Source organism: Desmodus rotundus, chromosome 2 (assembly GCF_022682495.2).
Source record: "Desmodus rotundus isolate HL8 chromosome 2, HLdesRot8A.1, whole genome shotgun sequence".
Classification (NCBI taxonomy): domain Eukaryota; kingdom Metazoa; phylum Chordata; class Mammalia; order Chiroptera; family Phyllostomidae; genus Desmodus; species Desmodus rotundus.
In genome coordinates this window covers 148,245,084-148,264,999 of record NC_071388.1, presented here as the reverse complement: position 1 = coordinate 148,264,999, position 19,916 = coordinate 148,245,084, and the positions used below count along the sequence as shown (strand labels likewise).

The window sequence follows — 19,916 nt, the reverse complement described above, 5'->3', positions numbered from 1 at the left end:
TGAGGTGAAATTCATGACATAAAATTAACTATTTAGAAGTAAACAATGTAGCACATTCACAGTGTTGTGGAACCACTGTATCTAGTTCCAAAACATTTTCACCACCCCAAAAGGAAACTTCAGATGCACTAATCAGTTGCTCTCCATTTCTCCTTCCCAACCTCCCATTCAAAACCAGCAATCTGCATTCAGTCTCTTAAGATTTACCTATCTTAAAGATTTAATAAAGATGGAATAATTACATATATGACCTTTTGTGACTGGCTTTGTTCACTTGTTTTGGAGGTTCCTCTACCTTGTACCATGTACATCATACTAATTTATATCTGAATAATACTCTATTTTACATATGTAGCACAATTTGTTTATCCACTCATCCTTTGATGGACATTTGGTTTATTTCCAGTTTGTGGCCATTGTGAATTGTGCTGCTATGAACATGCATGTAAATGTACTTGTTTGAGTACCTGTTTTCAGAGGTTTTGGGTATATATCCAGGAGTGGAATTGCTAGATTAGATGTTGCTTTTAAGTTTAACCATTAGAGACAACACCAGATCATTTTCTACAACAGGTAAACCATTTTGCCTGCCCTTCAGTAATGTACAAGTTTTCCAGTTTCTCCATATCTTTGCCAGTATTTCTTTCTTTTTTAAATATTACAGCTATACTAGTGGATGTGAAGTGGTACCTCATTGTGGGTGGTTATTGGCCATCTGTATATCTTCTTTGGAGCATCGTTTGTTCACATTCTTTGCCCATTTTTTAAATGTGGGTTGTCTTTGTATTGTTGTATTATAAGAGATTTTTATATATTCTGGATCCTAGACCTCATCAGATGTATGACTTGCAAATATTTTCTCCCATTCTGTAGATAACTGTTTTGTTTTGTTTTTTTTTTAAGAAAGAGGTGAAGGGAGGGAGAAATAGAGGGAGAGAAACACTGATGTGAGAGAGAAACATTGATCAGTTGCCTCTCTTATGTGCCCGACAGGGACCAAACCTGCAGCCTTGTGCCCTGACCAGGAATCAAACCAGTAACATCCTGCTTTGTGGGATGACACCCAACCACCTGAGCTACACCAGTCAGGGCTGTAGATTCCTTTCTTGATAATGTTCTTTAATGCTCCCAAAATTTTAATTCCTTAAAGTCCAATTTATCTTTTCCTTTGTTGCTTGTGCTTTTGGTTTCATATCTAAGAATCAATTGCCAAATCCAAATTCATGAAGATTTACCACTGTGTTTCCTCTAATAGTTGTATGGTTTTATTTATATTTAGGTCATTGATCTTTTTTGAATTAATTTTTATATGGTAGGAGGTAGAGTCCAATTTCATTCACTCTTTTGCATATAGATATTGTCCTCCCAGCATAATTTTTGAAAAGACTCTTTTTCTTCCATTGAATATCCTGGCACTCTTGTCAAAAATCAGTTGGCCACAGATGTATGGGTTTAGCTTCTGTACACTCAGTACAGTGACATCGGTCTGTTTGCCCTGATGCCAGTGCCACATTTTTTTGATTGTTGTGTTTTGAAATTTGAAAGTGTAAGTCCTCCAACTACGTCTTTCTTTTTCAGTATTTTTGTAAATGGAACTTCTAATTTTCTTTCTGGGTTGTTCACTGTTAGAATATAGAGATACAGCTGATTTTGTGTGTATGTATGTGTGTGTGTGTGTTGTTCTTATACCATCAACAAATACACTGGTTTAGTTTTATAATTTTTGTTTTAATTCAGAAAAGAAATAATTGAATCCAGTTTGGTTTTTCATATAAAAAGAATGGTCCTTACAATTCCTCTTCTTTACTTTGGTTTTCAAAATAATAAAGAGTTCTTGATGTGCTATATAAAAACTTTGATCAGATGAACACAACTGAAGGGTTTGGTGAATATCTTGGGCTGAATTTGGCAAATTATCATTGAATTATCATTTTATGTCTACATTTGCTTTCATTTCCCAATCAGCTCACCTCGTGCTCTTACTCTGTAACAGATTAAAAAAGGTAAAAAAAAGCAACACCACCACCGTGGCACCTGTGTCTGTGCTCCATTGTGTGATACAGGTGTCATGTACCGTGGGAACTCTCATCCAGTTGTCACTCACTACCACACATCATGTGTATTTAAGGTTCTCCGCCTGTTCTTTGTGCTTCCTGAGAAATGTCATTTTATTTATTATTTAAAATAGGTATTTTAACATGTCATTGTCTCATTTAATAATATAGATACTTTGAAGCAGTTTATGAAACTCCTTGAGAAATTTCAATTTATAGTACTCACTTGTAAGGTCTTTGTGGAGAGAAATGTCTTATTCACGTGTTTGTTCAGAATGTTGGAACTTATGCCCTCAGTCTTGTTTCCAATAAGTATTTGTTGGATTCAGTTGGTTTTTAATGGGTACGTGTAGTTGCTTGCTCATGTGTTCAGCAAGTCTATCTATGTACAACTTTACCCATACTGTGAATCAGTTCTTTCTATTAATTGTTCTTTCTAAAGCACCATTTAAAGATGGGCTAGAATATGAGCACTTGGGGGCCAAAACAATGATCAAATAACTATAGCGGCAATAACTCATTTATACTTTTGCCACACAGCATTGGCTAAAAATTCCACTGGACAATTCCAGTAACTTCAGATCATTTCTTAATTTGGATTTCACTTGGGGAGGTGAAAAACAAATTGATTTAGTTCAGTTAAACGGTAATAATGAAAAGAGAATAGCCTGCATAACTTCATAGCTTCCCAGTCCTGTGGGCAATGACGGAGGAGACAAACCATGCAGGAAACATCTACAAAGAGAGAGAAAGAGTGTTCATATTTTAAAGTGAGCTGGACTCATTATCTCAGTTTGTACTTGCATTTCATAGGCAATGTGAATTATTTCTAATCCATTTTCTTTGTCTTATTTGAACTAATATAAGGTGATCATTTTTGCATACTGAATATTGGACTGAGACAAAATAAAGTTTATTATTCATCTGACTCTTCAAATCAAATAAAGGTATATTTTAATAAGTCATCCTAGAAATCAAAGTCCATGAGTGCATGAAAGTACTTTTTTCAAAGAATAAAAATGCACCGTACTGTAGTATGTGCAGCACCGGACAATTTAATTATGTCTTTGAGTATAGTTAATACCAGGTACTAAGAAATTAAGGCTAATAAGCCCTAATATGCTGTTTTAATTATTTATTATAAGCATATTTAATGGAAGAAATAAGGCAAGTTACTAGAAGTTAACTTTCCTTTTTATATGTTTATTAAATGTAATTTCCTGGAAAAAATTAAAGTTATTCCTTAATTTCAAAATAATTTTTGGAAAATAAGTTATTACAGAATATGATTTAAATTCTAATTTAATGTTTAGGAAAATACATATTTTTTGTTTGACACATTCTTCCAGAAACATACTTTATAAATTCTCCATATACTTTGCATCATGACATTGGAATAAAAATTAGGGTTTTTTTCTTTTGAAATCATGAGTAATTATGTACAAAAATGGCCGTGAATATAAACAAAATTTTAATTTGGTATTAGCCTCACTGGTTAAAAGAAACACTACAAATATTTTCTCCTTTAACCAAGTTCATATTCATTATGTTTTTTACATTATATGTTTGGATTCGTCTCTCCTTTTAAATGATGTTAAGTAATGATGTCCTTGGTATGTGGATTAGTCTACATCAAAAGGTAATTTTTTATTGTTTCACTACATTCATCTTTTTAAAAATTGAATTTAGAGGTGGGGGGAAGGAGAGAGAGAGAGAGAGAGAGATTGATTTTTATATATTCCCTAACTGGAGATTGAAACCACAACCTTGACATATTGGAATGGTGCTCTAACCAACTGAGCTATCTGGTTAGGGCTACCTTCATCTTATCTTACAAATAAAATGATATGCTTAAATATGGCGGCTGTATCCTCTTTTGGCTTTCCCCTAGTTTCTAGTAAAAGGTGTTTAATGAATTAGCTAGTGACAACTACAATATCAGAAATTCAGGATTCATTCTGAAATTGCTGCTTTTCCCTTTAGTTTTTTGTTAGTTGGGTTTTGGTTTGTACCTGTTAAGTGAAAATAATCATTCTTATTATTTGGGATGAAGTTATTTTGTTTCACAACTTTTCACATATGCAAAAATATGTTAACTCTTCAACCAGTCAGGATTAAATCTATTTCAAAATATTACCTGAATCTACAACTTTGCTCAGAAATTAAGATGCTGTGTTATATATAAAAGAGAAGAAAGGTAAAATCACATTAAGTCTAGCACTCATTTTAGAAAGCCAAACCTCAGAGTGACTAACACCGTGTTGCACAGCCAGTGTATGGCAGAGGCTGTAGCATCAGCGTCTGATTCCTAACCCAGTGTTTAGTCCTCTGTTTCTGAAAATTAGGTGACTTTATTACTTTTTAACGCATTCCATTTTTACTGTTGTTTTAGGAAGAGTATCACATTTCAGGCCTATTTCTGTTAATAGTATCATTATTTTCTACAGAAAACCATGAACGTATGAACATGGTATCATTTGGGATTACTCTTGTTCCTCCGGCTCTAGATAATCAAAATGTAAAAGGGCCTGTGATCTAGCTTCAGTGTCTTGTACATCCTTTGTTTCCTTTCATTCCCACTACATCCTATTAAGATCATTTTTAGATCATTATACTAGCTTACTTACTAGTTCCTCTGCTTTCAGTTTCTTGCCTCTTTTTCTCCTTCATTGTGGATAACATTGCCATATTGACTTACCTGAAATCATGATTTCTTTTTCCACCTTCATTTACGCTATTCCCTTTTTTTGAAGATTCTTTTACTACTTTTGAATATATATTCAAATGCTGTACATCCTTCAAAAACCAACTCAAATCTCATTTTCTTCTCAGTACTGGCCACATCTACCTAAAAGAAGTACCACTTGAAGGTCTAGGGGCAGTTTGTTGTCTGTAACTATTTCGCATCTAGGCTCATGATATCCTGTTATCATAGAATGATAGAGCAGGGAGAGACTTTAGGTTTCGCCTTACAGTTTTACCAGAGTTAAATGACTAACATGGGAACTTGGAAGGTTCAGAGCAGAGATATAATTAGACTTAGGTCTCCTAACCTGTAATCCAGAATTCCTTCTTGTGTAACATACTTCCTCTCACTAAATAGTGCCTTGTCTTCTTAGGTCTTTTTCATGAGTGCATTTATTTCCTCTAAATGAGGCCAAGAATCTTGTTTTAAACTTTTTTGTATTCCCCTTAATGTTTAGCATCTAATAGGCCTTAATTCGTTATTTTGTAGAGGATTATTACTTTGAGATAAAAGTAGTAATATTTTAAATAAGGTATTTCTATTTTTATAAATATTAATGGCCAAAGATTAAACTGATTTTATTTAAAAATGATTGAAGAGGATGTTTTAATAGTTCTTGGTAGTTTGCATCTATTTCTAAGACTTTACTAAACAAATAGTAGGAAATAAAATAAAATTGAGAAATACTTTGGGTTTTATTGCTAGGTAAATGAGTCTCACTTGTTTAAAATGTTAAGATCACTGATTCAAGTACAAAACTAGAACTTTTATCAACATTTTTTCATTGCTTTAATGTGTTCAATTTTTAAGGAAATAAAATGTTTTATATGCAGTAAGTTTATAGCTGATTGTATTAAATGGAAGTATGATATAGTTCTGTTGTCTTAGTTATTAAGCCATTATTGAAAACTACCAGTACATTCTTTCAGGTTTTAAAGTTTTACAGATATATCTGATTTAAAGCATGTAAGTAAAGCAACAAGAATTATAGCAAATATATACACTTTAAAATTCTTTTGCAACTCAGCATGAATAAAAATGGCACATTAGAGGGCAGCTTAAATACCTATCAGGTGAAATAAAGCACGGGCGTCATGCGTATAGTTGGGGATATATGTATCATCTGCTTCAGATGTATTACAGAGGTGATGTCAAGGTGAAAGCAGGCTTACAGAATGGTTGGAAATCATTGATATTCTGACTTGGAGGCTGTAAATGGCTCAGTGGCAGATGGAGTCTTTGTCAAGGAAGAAAAATGGCAGCTTTGGAGCATCATAGATGTTTTGCTAGCAGCTCAGCACACAGGCTGTGACCTTCTAGTATTCAGGACTCTCTTATGCTCTAATAAATTGAACTTTTATTCACCTAAAGTAGATAAACAGTACTGATATTTCAGGACAAATTGAGGTGTTTCATTATAGAGAAACAAATATGTTTTATTATCTAGTTTTTAAAGAAGTAAGCTTTTAAGGGAACATGAATTTTTTTTGGTATCAGAAATACTTCTCAGTTTCCAAGAGTAAAAACAATGGAGTTTAACTTAAAAAAATATTTTCTTAGAATCACATATTATTAAAGCTAGAAAATATGTTAAAATTTCTAGACAAACCCATTCCTTTTACAGTTGAAGAGACTGAGTCTCAAGACTGATTTAACCAAAGTCACTAAAATAGTTCATGAAGAACATTAGGTGATTCTTAGATTATTACTTGTTATACATATAAACTATCTTTAGTTATGAAGGTAAAAAGAAACTACTCTCTTAGAATATCACAGAATATACCTACTGTATTTTTCAGACTATAAGACATACTGTTTCCCCCAAATTTGGGAGGAAAATGGGGTGCGTCTTATAGTCCGAATGTAGCTTACCTGGCTCGCTGGGGGCAGCGGACAGCCGTGGAGCGGGGTCACAGGAGGCAGGAGCAGGACCACATTTTTTGCTTCAAATTTTTTTTTTCCAATTTTCCTCCTCTAAAACCTGGGTGCATTCATCTTATGGTCCAGTACATCATATGGTCCGAAAAATACGGTAGTTATTCATGACAGCTGCATAATGATAGTACATAATTTGAGAGACTTTTATTTACTATTCAACTGTGCATATTTTTATTGAAAAGAATTCAAGTTTTTCATTTTAGTCTGTCATCACTACACTGCTGTATAAAAGCATTTTGTTAACTGGAATGTTTATACCTGGGTTGCAAAGATATATATGCATGAGCTATGTTCTCATTTCTTAATAAAAATATATTTAAACAATGTTTTGTTTAAATCAGGACCATTCAAATATATATCCTGTGTTGACATATTTGAGTATTTTAAAAAGCTCTTTCTTTTAGATATACTGCATTTTATATTAAAATATTTAAAGGCTTTGTAGGTTTTATACTGGGCTGTTTTGAAAAATTGTTGCATGTGTCAGTGAGAACTTTTTCCAATTTTTGGAGGAATATATTATATTACTCTATATTATCATGTGGAGTATGTTCACTTGGACAGCTGACTTACAATGAAGAGTAATAAGTCATGGCTAAAGTTAAAAGGGGAAGGATTATACACCTAAAACCTACTAAAGCGTTTGACAATTGCTGAAGTTATAGAAAGGAAGCACTATATATCATGGAAGAAAACAACCTTTTGCTCTAGAGAGTCAAGGTTATTGCATTTAGTGCTTCAGGTTATATAGCCTTTCAAAAGTCAGTGTCTAAAGAAGAACAGTTAAAGAGGTATTTAACAACAATTATACAAAACGATGTTTGTGTATTTTCTTAAGGTACAATTATAAAACAATTTTACGATTGTTTTGGATTAGGAGAAAAAAACCCGGAAAGTTTAGAAGCTGAAAGCTTCTGAAATCCTGAAGTAAGTGTTTTGTTTTTTTTTTTTTTAAGGATAAAACTGGTCAGACTTTTAAGACAGAATGTGGGCATGGAAAATATTAACCACAATATCATAAAGGAGAATAGTATAGCTATCTATAGATATGTTGCTATGTAGCTATTTCACCTATTACCTACTTCAATATGAAGTAAATACACTCAGGTGAAAGGTTAAATGATGATTAGTAAATTATTCAATAACTAATTATTGAGTGCCTTGTCCATGCAAGCACTGAAGATAGGCAGTTAAGAAAACAGACTCTGGACTCCTGGAATGTACAGTCCGTGAATGAAAGAATAGTTAATAAATTAATATTCAATATGTTGGATGGTAATCAACACTGTGAAGAAAGATAAAACAAATTAAGGATTTGAGTCCCAGGGTTGTGGAGTTAGTATTTGTTATATAATGGTCAGTGAAGGCCTCTTTCATAACATTACAGTTTAACAGAGATCTTAAAAAAGTGAGGGGCTGAGTCATGCATGTATCTGGATGAGGAATACTATGTAGGAGTATTGCAAAGGAAACAGCAAATGCCAAGGCACTGAGGGCGATTATGCTTAGTATGTTCCAAGAACACTAAGGAAGCCTGGAGTGGCGTGAGTGATAAAGGATAGTAACAGATGAAGCCGCAAAAATTTCACATACACCTACAGTTCAGATTTGTCTTTTATTTTTAAGAGTAGACTGAAAAAACTTATGCTCTAAGCTTAACCAAAGCCTATACAGTTGCTACACCAGAAGGCCCCAAAGTAGTTTCTGTAGAGCATTGACTGTACAGTGTGAGTATTGTGTGGAAAAAAGGCTCCGTGGTCAAATAAATTTGGAAAACATAGGGTTAATGTTAAATAGATTTGGTTTGGTTTAACAACGGTTCCTGTGCATCTTGTAATGTGCTGACGTGTTTTATGAATCTCCCACACATTTGAGCCTTCTTTAATAAGCATCTTACTGTAAATGCTGTTATACAATCCCACAGGTTAACTATAAGTTAATACTGCAAAAGGATTTTCCAGAATTGCTGTTTCATAATTTCTCTACTCACCTTAAGCCAGTACCTCTCCCTGTCTGCTTTTTCACTGAAGACTACAATTTTTTTCCTAAGTATTTCTCAAATCCACTTTTTGTTCTTGATTCATAATGCCTAAATCTTTGTGTAGGTTTGAGTCATGATTCAGCTGTTACTATGTAGCCTCTTAACTGGAACTCTGCCTCTAGTCTTGCTGTGTCTAAATTCATCATCCTCTTAATGATGATTTAATTGATACCATAAACCTAACTAGGTGATTGTCCTGCTTAAAATCCTTTACTAGCTTCCCACCAATATAAAATGAAATTTAATCTCATTTACAGGGCAAATGAAATTTTCTACACTCTGTCTCCTGCCTACATCTAAAATTTTGCCTAAATCATCCATCCTTAGTGCTTTCCAAAGTTGAAACCATTTAAACTTCCTTAAAGCAGACAGTGGGTGTATAGTCCTTTTGCCTTTGTTTAATACTATTATTACTTCCTGACACAGCCATCCGTCTGTGAGTACCTTAATTTCTCCATTCCTAAAGGTTTAGAACAGTCATAATTTTCTCCAGGATCACTGAAGCTCTTCGTGGCTAGTCAGTTACACTGATGTATAATTCTGTCAAAGCACTTAAAACAATTAAATAAAAGTATGTGATTGTGTTTCCTGTACTGTCTATATCCTATAGCTAGTACCCATCTTAAGTACTTCATACTCTCAGTGGATACTGAATAAATGATGAAATTAACTCTACTAAGTAGTTGAAGCCTTATGATAAGCAGATCCAGCAATTTCCCCCTTTCCAATCCAAAATCCGTTTAGATCATACATTTAGATGTAAAACTTTAAATTGTAAAACTTTTAGAAGAAAATATAAGGGGAAAATCTATGGGACCTACCTTGGTGAAGAGTTCTTATACATAACACAAATAGCACAATCCATAAAAGAAAAAAATCAGTAAGTTGAACTTTATAAAAATTTAAACATTTTGCTTTGCAAAAGACCCTGTTAAGACATTGAAAAGACAAGCTATATACTAGGAGAAAATACTTGAAAACCATGTATCTGTCAAAGGACTCATATCTAGGATATATAAAACCTCTCAAAACTCAAGAGTAAAAATGCCAACAGTCAAATTAAAAAATGGGCAAAAGACGTGAAGAAACATTTCACCAAAGAGGATACATAGATGTCAAATGAGCATTAAAAAAAAAAGATGTTCAACATCACTACCCATCAGGGAAATGCCAAAATGAACTATCAGAACAGCTAAATTAAACAACAGTGACAATATCAAATGCTGGCAAGGATGTGGAGAAATTGAACTCTTACATATTGCTGGTGGGAATGCAAAATGGTACAGCCACTTTGGAAAAGAGTTTCTTAAACAAACATACACTTACTACATAACCCAGCAGTCACACCCCTGGGCATTTATCCCAGCAAAATAGCTATGTATTTGTGTATAGCAGCTTTATTTGAATTGGAAACAGTCAACGTGTCTTACAATAGGTGAGTGGCCAAACACAGTACGATGTGTCCATGCCATGCAGTACTACTTAGCAATGAAAGGTATCAACTATTGAACCATATAACAGTCAGAGAGATCTCAAGGGCATTAAGCTGAGTGAAAAAAAGCTAATCTCAAAATGTCACTCCATGATTCCATTTATATAAAGATAAAATTACAGAGATCGAGACCAAATCAGTGATTATCAGAGGTGAGGGATGGTGGAGGAGAGGAGTTGGTGTGACTAAAGGAATGATGGTGGAGTAGTTCTGGATCTTTATTGCAGTGCTGGTTTATGAATCTGCACAGGTGGTAGAACTATACATACATTTTGTAGTTTGTTTCCTGGTTTTTATATTGCACTATAGTTATGTAAGGTGTAATTATTGGTGGAAACTGAGTGATGAATACATGGGACCTCACTGTACTATTTTTCAACTTTCTGTAAATATATAGTTATTTCAAATTAAAAAGTTAAAAATTTTGTTTTACCCTTCTATCTCCAAGACATGGAACAACCTCTGTACATTGATGGATGAATGGGTAAAGAAGATGTGGTGTGTGTGCATGTGTGTGTTCACACACAGTGGAATATTATACAGTCGTAAAAAGGAAATCCTGCCGTTTGCAACAACATTGATGGACCATGAGGACATTGCTAAGTGAAACAAGTCAGAGAAAGGCAAATACCATAATATATCACTCATATGTGGAATCTTAAACAAAACAAAACAAAACTGAACTCATAGATCAAAGACAGATTGGTGGTTTTCAGAAGTGGGTGGTGGGGCTTGGGCAAAATGGGTGGTGGTGGTCAAAAGGTACAAATTTCCAGCTATAAAATAAGTCCTGGTAAAAACACACTAAAAACTGTTATACCTCATTAAAACTTACATGCCTTTTGACCTTTATTCTCTTCTGTATACTGCAGAGACTTAGTGCATTGATCATAAAACATATACATCTTCTTTCTTGGTTTATTTAGGATTGTCCTATCAAACAAAATAACTAGAAGTAAACAAACAAAACCTTTACTCCCCTCAAGTACTTGTGTTTGTATATTAAAGATATTCATGCTAACAATGTGTAGCTCTAGTTTATTCATCTTAACTGCTGTATGCTGTTATCTGTTTTATTACATAAACATACCACAATCTTTTAATTTATTCATTTTCCCATATTTCACTATACAAATAGTGCTGTAATTTATACATTTGTATTCGACACCTTATGCATATGTATGAAAACTTTACTGGGTTACATATCTAAAAGTGGAATTGCTTTGGTAGAGACTACATACAGCTTTGATTTTACTATAGTGCTTAATTTCTTTTTACAGTGCTTATGCTGCTTTACACCACCAGTGCATAGGATATTTCTTGTTCTACAGTTTTGCCAACCTTTGGGATTTTCTTAATTTTTGCCTGACCACTCCCTCTATATAGAACCTGCTATGAATCCCAACAGATTTTACATCACAATATATTTTTTTTAAACTTCTGGCACTATTTTGACTAGCTAAGAAGTAAAAACATTTTTTAATTATCTTGTCTATTAAATTTGTACTTATCTCCGTATCTCTGAGTCTACCACCTTAGTTCAGAACCCTTACTTCCTGCTTAAACTACTTTAACAGACCGGATATTTCATTATCCTCATTGGAAGTTTCTTTCTGCTCCAGTCCATTTTGTTCAAAACTAGTAGATCAGTATATCTAATGCAAGTAGTTTACCATTGTTTGCCATGTTAAATTAAATCCCTTAATATGCTATTCAAGGTTGTCTCCAGTGAAGTCCTGAACTTTATTTTAGCCATATCTTCTCTTGTTTTCTACATATGCCCTATATGTTGGCCAGACTAAATTACATTAATTTATTTATTGATTAATTCATTCAAGCAGTAGATATTTAATGATCTTATTATGCTATACAGGTATATTAACACTTGAGTTTTATAGGTTTTGTAGTTTTGTAGTTTTATAGCTAGTGATATAGAAAAGAACAACTGATTCCTGGGGAGCTAGCAAGCTACCTCAAGCTATTTTCTGCATATACCCAATGCTTTTCATTCTCTGGTCCTCAGCACATGTTTTCCCTCCACTTGGGATGCCTTTTTTCTTGGTTCCTCCACGTAGCCATCTTTGCCTTTCAAAATCCTACACACTTTTCAAGGCCCACCTAAGATGTCACTTTTCAGTGAAGCCTTTTCTGACATCCTCAGTTAATTTTGATCCCATATGACAATGCAGGGGTTAGGGGCACCAACCCTTGCTCAGTCAAAACTTCATATATAAATTTTGACTTCCCCAAAACTTAACTACTAATTGCCTACTGTTAACTGGAAGCCTTAACTGATAATCTAAACAGTCGATGAACACATGTTTTGTATGTTACGTGTATTATATAGTGTATTCTTACAATAAAGTAAGCTGGAGAAAAGAAAATGTTATTAAGAGAATTATAAGGAAGAGAAAATACATTTACAGTACTGTTTATTGAAAAAAATTCATGTAGAAGTAGACCCATGCAGCTCAAAACCTTGTTGTTCAGGAGTCAACTGTATATTGCTTTCACGGCACTTACGTTCCATGCAGTTGTCTTATTCATCCAAGGTGGTAAGTAGGGTGCTTTGTCAATTCATCTCTATTGCCCTTGTTGCACTCATATAATGTCTTGTGTATGGTAGGCATACTATTGATTACAGTGATTTAATTAAATGTAATGTTAATAAAATCCACTTCACCTATTAGATCTATTTGAGGAAAAATCCATTTGAATTAGAAAAAGATGCTTAATTATGTAGTTTTATCTAGTATTCTTTAAAACTGTAGGATAAATTTTAATTAAACAGTGGGTTTCTCTGTAGTGATCTTTAGGACTTGCTCTGATGAATAGTAAGGTTTATTTATGATTAATATAACAGTTGTTCAGTTTATTTTTAGACTTTTAGGTAACTCTATACAAGAGTTTTTTGGACTGTACTCTCAGGAATCATATAAATTGGTTCCATTGAGATGAGTTGGCTACTGTTGGATGCCTGCCCTCCCCCAAAGAATAGCCCTTCACTTTTTTTTTTTCCTATACTGGGCTTTTTCACATGATTTTTTTAAAAGAAAGGACTTTTCTGCTAATATAATTTGAAATAATTTTTAAGAGAGTGTAAATGCTTTTCAGTTTTGTCCATTTACTTACATATTTGCCAATCTTACAAAAAGATATTATTCCTGCTCTTTTTTTTCTTGTATTACCACAAATTTAAAATCAGTAGTCCTGAAAAATATGAGACTTCAAATAATTAAGCAAATGGTAGGTAATTGGCTTTAAGTGTAAAAAATAAATTGTTTATACTCTGAATATTCTACATTTTAATATCGATTTTTGAGGAGTTAGAATATCAGAAGTTACTAGAATTGGTATAAAAATTGTTAAGTGGCCTGAAGAATTTTTTAGATCATGGCTTCTTAAAATTTAATGTGCATAAGATTCTGATTCGATTGATCTGGGTTGGAGCTTGAGATTCTTCATATCTGGCAAGCAATTTAAATGTTGCTGGTTGTAGACCACACTTTGAGTAGCTGGGAGCTAGATGACTTTCCAAAGCCTATCACCACATTTTAGTATTACAGTTTTTACCCTAGAGAAAGTAGGTTTTTGGTACTGCCATAGACAGTTTTTTAGACTGTCTCTCTACAGTCCAGTTTATATTTTGACATTTTAATAGAAATTTCTGAGGTTTTTTTTTAAGGAGATAGTTTGTGTGTGTATTAATGATTGGTCTGTGATTATATGGTTCTTTGCTTAAAATCATCCTGCAAGATTTTAAAATTACTTAGCCTTGAGAACTATTAGACTGTCTGGCAACTTTCAGAGAGTTTAAGCTTAATAAGAATATCTACTGGGTTTACTTTTCCAACAGAACTACTGATTGCACTACTGACTGACTTTTTGTTATTTTGCAGGGTATTGTTTTTAGGTTAGACATTAAGGTATTATAAAAATAGGAAAGAAATTTGTTTAGCTAATGCTTTTTCAGTTGGTATAAGTACCGCTTTTTTTAAAAAGCTGTGTTTTTTATCATGAATTAGTAGCAATTATATACCACAGCAGGTTAGGCTGTTAATTTTATCTGTAGTACATGTGAATTCAAAGCCTATTTTGTGTGAGCAAACAACCAGTAGGACATAGAGACATTTAGTTAAATGGCTTATACTCAAAAATTTAAATAATTTCTGAGGGACATTAATACTTTTCTTTAAAATGTATAATATCAAATGCTTTCATAGTCTTTTGGGCTTATATAGAAAATTGTAATAACTAAATCATAAACTTAAATCATAAATCTTTAAGAAAATTCTCAGAATTCCTTATTTTTGATAAATGGAAACTGGTAATTAACTTTGTAGACCAGGAGAGTAGGGCATGGGGGTGGGGGATTTGATTATTATATAAAAATATTAGAATAATTTTCATGTTGATAGTTATATCCACCCTTCATTATTTCACTTGGCAGTAGTAGAAATTGCTAGAGGAATTATAATTAAAATATATTATTTTCTTATTACATATTAAGTAAGCCATAGCATTACTCTAAGAGTTTTCATATGAAATTTACATCAAATGTTGATAAAAGTTTTTTTCAGACCCGATCCAAACATTTTGTATAGAAATAAACTTCCTTTGTTTCTTCTGGTAGCCTCCATTGATTTTTTTTCCCCCTGAAGGTACATTAATAGTGCTTATAAAAGCAGAACAGTTGGAATTTACATTAAAAATAAATGTTATGAATGAAAAGCAGTCCACTATAATATTATAGTCTTGATTTTGTTTTACCAAAGTTCCAAAATCTAAAGGACAAAAATACTGACAAGGTCAAGAAAAAAATGAAAGAAAGAACAAACGATGCAAAAAGAAAATGACACTGAGGTCTTGGTTTAATACATATGTATTCCAGGCTGATGGTTGATTTCATTAGCAAATCTCATTGTTATGCAATGTCTGTTCTTCTGCAGCAAAGTGAATATTGTATTCTTACAGGCTCTATGTGTATCTATTATGTTGAAATAAATGAAAAAATATGTGTTTGTAGCTCTTTTTGGTTTACTCTTTTCAATTTGTCTTTTAGGAAGAAAAAGAAAATTGCATTATATTTTTCTCTTTTGTTGTTAAATTAGTCCAAAAGCTTTTCAATTTATATTACAGATATGTTTCCTACTTTTGTTCTCTGAAGTAATGATAAGGTGGTTAACAATGTAATCATTTAATTGCCCTATAACTTTTAAAATAAACAAAATATACTCTTGATTAAGGTAATGTTAATATGAACTTCTTAAGCATATACTTTCTAACGTATTTTTAAATGTCAGTAGTGGTTTTTCTTATTGCAAGAAAAATGTTGAGCAAGTATATTAGGCCAAATGGAAATACTGTTACCTTTTGCAATAGCAAAAATTATATGTTAAGATTACTATAAATAGATTTGAGTTTTTGTAAAATAGGAAATTCAGAAATAACTTTCAGTGGACGCTTTGGAAGAATTTGTTTACTAAGAGAAGAGACTACATGATTCTTTGGGTTATTTATATGATTTCAAATGTGGATCAAACAATTGTCATTTAATTTTAGTCATTTTGAAGTCTGATAATAATTTACAAAGTCTATTTGGTTTTTGGTAGTGTTCTCAAAAGTTATCCTCACAACTAAAGTACTTTTGACAAACTTGAAAATAGAAGAGCCCAGGGTTTTATTTACTATGGGTTGATGATAAACCATTGAGAAATGACCTGTATGGTAAAAATTGGCCTTCTTGCTTACTTGATCCAATCCTAGTAAATATCTTGCTCATTTTGGAAAAATATGAGCTGTTATAAATATGCATGTTTAATAGTGCATCATATTGAGTTAATTTGTACTTAAAGTCTTTGCATTTTATTCTTCACAGTGGTTAATGGAAAACAAGGGACTTTAAAATCTAGTAGAGGAGATCCCTAAAATGATTAAGTTGTACTATGGAGCTAAATCCTGTAGAGAAGAAGGTTTTATGGGGACAGATAGTGAGCTGCGAAAGTGGAGGAACACCCAGAAAGTGATGAGATCTAAACTGATGGTGAGATGGGGAAGCAATGAGAAACAACATAAACATAATTTGGGAGGTGGGAGAATATACACTTGGCATCTTTGGGAAACAAAGAAGAGACCAACCCAGCTGTAATAGAAGATATGATTTGCCACTACCTATTTACCTCACATGAAAATAAAAGTTTAGCATTGTTAAATTTAGTAGTATTCAGTCCAGATACATGGAATATTGAGATACTACCATTGTGGACTTTGATTTTTCTTTTATAATAAAATGGAAGTTGGGAAATTCCCTTTATATTAATATTGCTGCCCCCCCATTTCAATAACATAAGAAGTAAATGCTGTAAAAGCATGCAAAGATTCATGCTCTAAAATGAATCTAAATTGGTGCAGACCGAATGGGAATATAGGAATCTAGAAACTCTTGTCAGATTTATCTAGTTAGTTACAAATACCAAACTGAAGAGGAATAAAATTCATCATAGATTGGGCTCCCAGGCTGTTGAATTTAGCATGATCACAGGAGGTCGTAATAAGAGAGAAGCTGTTCTAAGTTAAAAAGAGAGGTCCCGTTCTAGTGTCTGGACCTACCCAGTAGTGTCTTCTCTCCTTCACTCGATCTAGAGCCTGTTATCACTTACATACCCATTTTACTTACTCATCCAGCAGAAGAACCTGCATTTAGACAATGAAATACTACTTTGGAATATGAAAATAGACTGTGTATTTAATAAGACCCTAGAGATTGTTATTTTTGTTTAAAGACCCAGATTAGACAAATTGCGTATGTCTCCCTAGCAAAATGGTTTATTTTATGGGTAACCTTACATTATGTTATGGCCCTGGCATGCGCTGAGGAAATGTTAAAAGAAACTGTCATGTGACATTTGTTATTTCATTTTTGTAAAATGCTATTGAGAAAATTATTGTGTTGTCTAATGTTGCATTATTGAAAAGTATACAAGAAATTCCCTCAATTTTGAGTACTAGGAAGAGCTTTGGTACTTGATGTATTTTACAAAATATATCGTATTGAAGGTATTTTCTAATTTGATCTTGTTTCCCACTTGACTTTGATTGCTAGAAAGCTTAGAGCTGTACCACCTACATCTTAGAATTGTGCAAAGCTTATGATAGATGTTCTGTGTTCCAAATTTATCTTGCGTTTCATCTTTCTTGCTTTCTCTTATTTTCCCTTGATTTATATTAATTTATATTTTGAAAGCATTCTGTTGTACTACTCATATTTCTGTAAGTCATCCTAAAATTATTTTGGACTAAGATGGGATATAAATAACCATATAGAGCTTATGTATTGCAATGAAGAACTTCCCTTCCCTCCCTCTTCATTTTGCACGAATTTCTTAATCTCCTTTGTGAGATCTTAAGACTTGCTAGGGTCTCACAAAGGGTCTCACTTTCGGAAAGGAAGATCCTTTTCCAAAGTTTTTTGCCTTTACAGAGCTACCACATATAGTTTGTTGTGCCAAGTGTGCCCTACAAAAGAATGCCTGGCTGAGACAACCAATGGGGTTGAAATATATCCTAGAGGAGGGAAAGGTGCCTTTTTCTTATATGTCAGCTCAGAGGGATTTTTTAAATCATATATATGACCCTGTTTTTTCCCCCTGCTCTTTAAATTGTAAAACTCTAAATACCAAAACTTGCTGATGAGTTACCTTGAGTGAAACAAAATTTTTAATTTATTTTCTTTACCTCTGTATTTTTATTTTATTCTCTACATTTGACACATCATGGGAAACCAAGATGGTCATGGATATTTGAAATAATATTCCAATTTAAAACTTTGTGGGTTTTTTGTATTTGAATTACATAGTCAAAACTACCTATTTAGCAATTACATCTTAAATTTTCTATAAAGGAAATAAAAGGCTATGTTTTGCATTCCAGGTAACTATAGACATTTGAATTATTTAATCTGACCAAGAAATCCACTTTGAAGTAACTCCTTAGTCATAGTTTTCTGAAAATTTGCTATTTCATGTGTCATTGTCGTACAGGTGGTGATTAGTGACTTGCATTAATGTTGTTCAGTATTGAATAAATACTCCTTTCAAGTGACACATATTAAGTTTATAATGAGACCTGTTGTGAGATTCTGTAGCCTTGTCATTTATCTACTTGGGTATCATTTTAGTTATTGATTTTATCGTCACTTTGTTTTGTTTTTTATTTAAGTATGTTAGAATTTCATTTTGCAAAAGAGTAAATATAAATCTGATTGAAGTACTATAATATAATGCCTCGATATGGTTAAACTGTCATAAAGGGTTTTTAAGAGCTCTTTGCAATACAGTCAAAGCAGGTATGTTCATAATAGTTAGGACATAGATGAATGGCCTTAGTATATATAAAATTTTAAAGATAAATGCAGTTTTATAGATTAACAAATAATCTCCTAAATATTTTTGAAATAGTGAATTAGTTTATCCTTTTGATAGCATGTGTGTTTGTTTTATACCCTTAGTTAATTTAAGTTATCCCTCATTCAACTATACTAGAAATTTTAAAGAGTGAAAAAACAGCAGTTTGGGGAACAAACCTAAAGACAAGGAAACTTAGTTTTCAAGCTAAATATATATATTTAATTTTATATATATATAATTTTATAGAGGGGAAGGGAGTGAGAGAAACATCAATGTGTGATTGCCTCTCATGTGCCCCTTACTGGGGACTGACCCGCAACCCAGCCATTTGCCCTGACTGGGCATCAAACCTGCAACCCTTTCACTCGCAGGCTGGGACTCAATCCACTGAACCACACCAGCTAGGGCTATATTTTTTAAATACTCACCGGTAAATATTTTCTTTTCTTTTTGAAATATGAATTTAAAATGGTGACAGGGAATAGCTTTAAGTTATGTAACCTTTTTCATTCATATAATTGAGTTTTTTTTTCAAAGGCTGCCACTTAAAATATAAAGTGGTCATATTTTGCAGGAGCTTGTCCTAATTAGAATAGGCTTATGTGACTAAAAATTTAATTTTGATTTTTAACCCAGAAACTCACCTACTCTCCTGAAGCAGTCTAAAGACTTTTTCTTATATTTATCAGGTTTTTCGTTTTTAAGCAGTTGTTTTCAGTTTTCTTTTAACCTTACTAGCATTGCCTTGTCTTTACAATTTAGTTGCCAGAAGTAATTTTTAAAACCTGTTTAAACAGACTTGTTTTTCATGCATTCCTTATAAACTGGGTGCCTATGCCTATCACAAATAACAATACTTTTTAAAAAAGGAAGAAAGACAGAACTCTTTATTGTCTGTTTTGACATTAATAAAATTAAGAACGATTCCTTGAGACGTCTACCTTACCTGGTTTAGTTTTGTCACGTGAGCATTCCCGTTTACTGGTGATCTAAGTGCTCCACCTGCCTTTCAGTTTGTTTGCCAGGAAATCAAGATGTGTAAACTGCAGGAAGTACTATTTGACCCTCTCCGACAGTATCTCATTACAATAATTGCTAATCTCTGAATAAGACAGCCATGTTTTGTGAGTAACAGAGAGAGAGGTTGTGTTAGGTAGATTTTAGGTGTTTCAACAAATACAGCATTGTAAATGCTTACTTGGATTATGTTTTCACGATAGCTTTTGATAAAAGACATATG

The 19,916-nt window shown here is 32.9% G+C and overlaps 1 protein-coding gene and 1 long non-coding RNA gene across 8 annotated transcripts in view; one reads left to right on the top strand and one right to left on the bottom strand.

Moving 5' to 3' along the window:
• The window catches only part of BAZ2B (bromodomain adjacent to zinc finger domain 2B), a 350,928-nt gene that overhangs the window by 145,073 nt on the left and 185,939 nt on the right, over positions 1-19,916 (top strand). The window lies entirely within an intron of this gene.
• LOC128780245 (uncharacterized) lies at positions 1,660-19,789 on the bottom strand. Of its 2 annotated transcripts, none has more exons than XR_008426168.1 (3): positions 19,623-19,789; positions 6,673-6,849; positions 1,660-2,789 (listed from the first exon to the last, which is right to left on the bottom strand). It is a non-coding gene; the product is annotated as an uncharacterized lncRNA (long non-coding RNA). The 2 variants fall into 2 exon arrangements; XR_008426169.1 differs by lacking the exon at positions 19,623-19,789 and adding an exon at positions 11,107-13,155.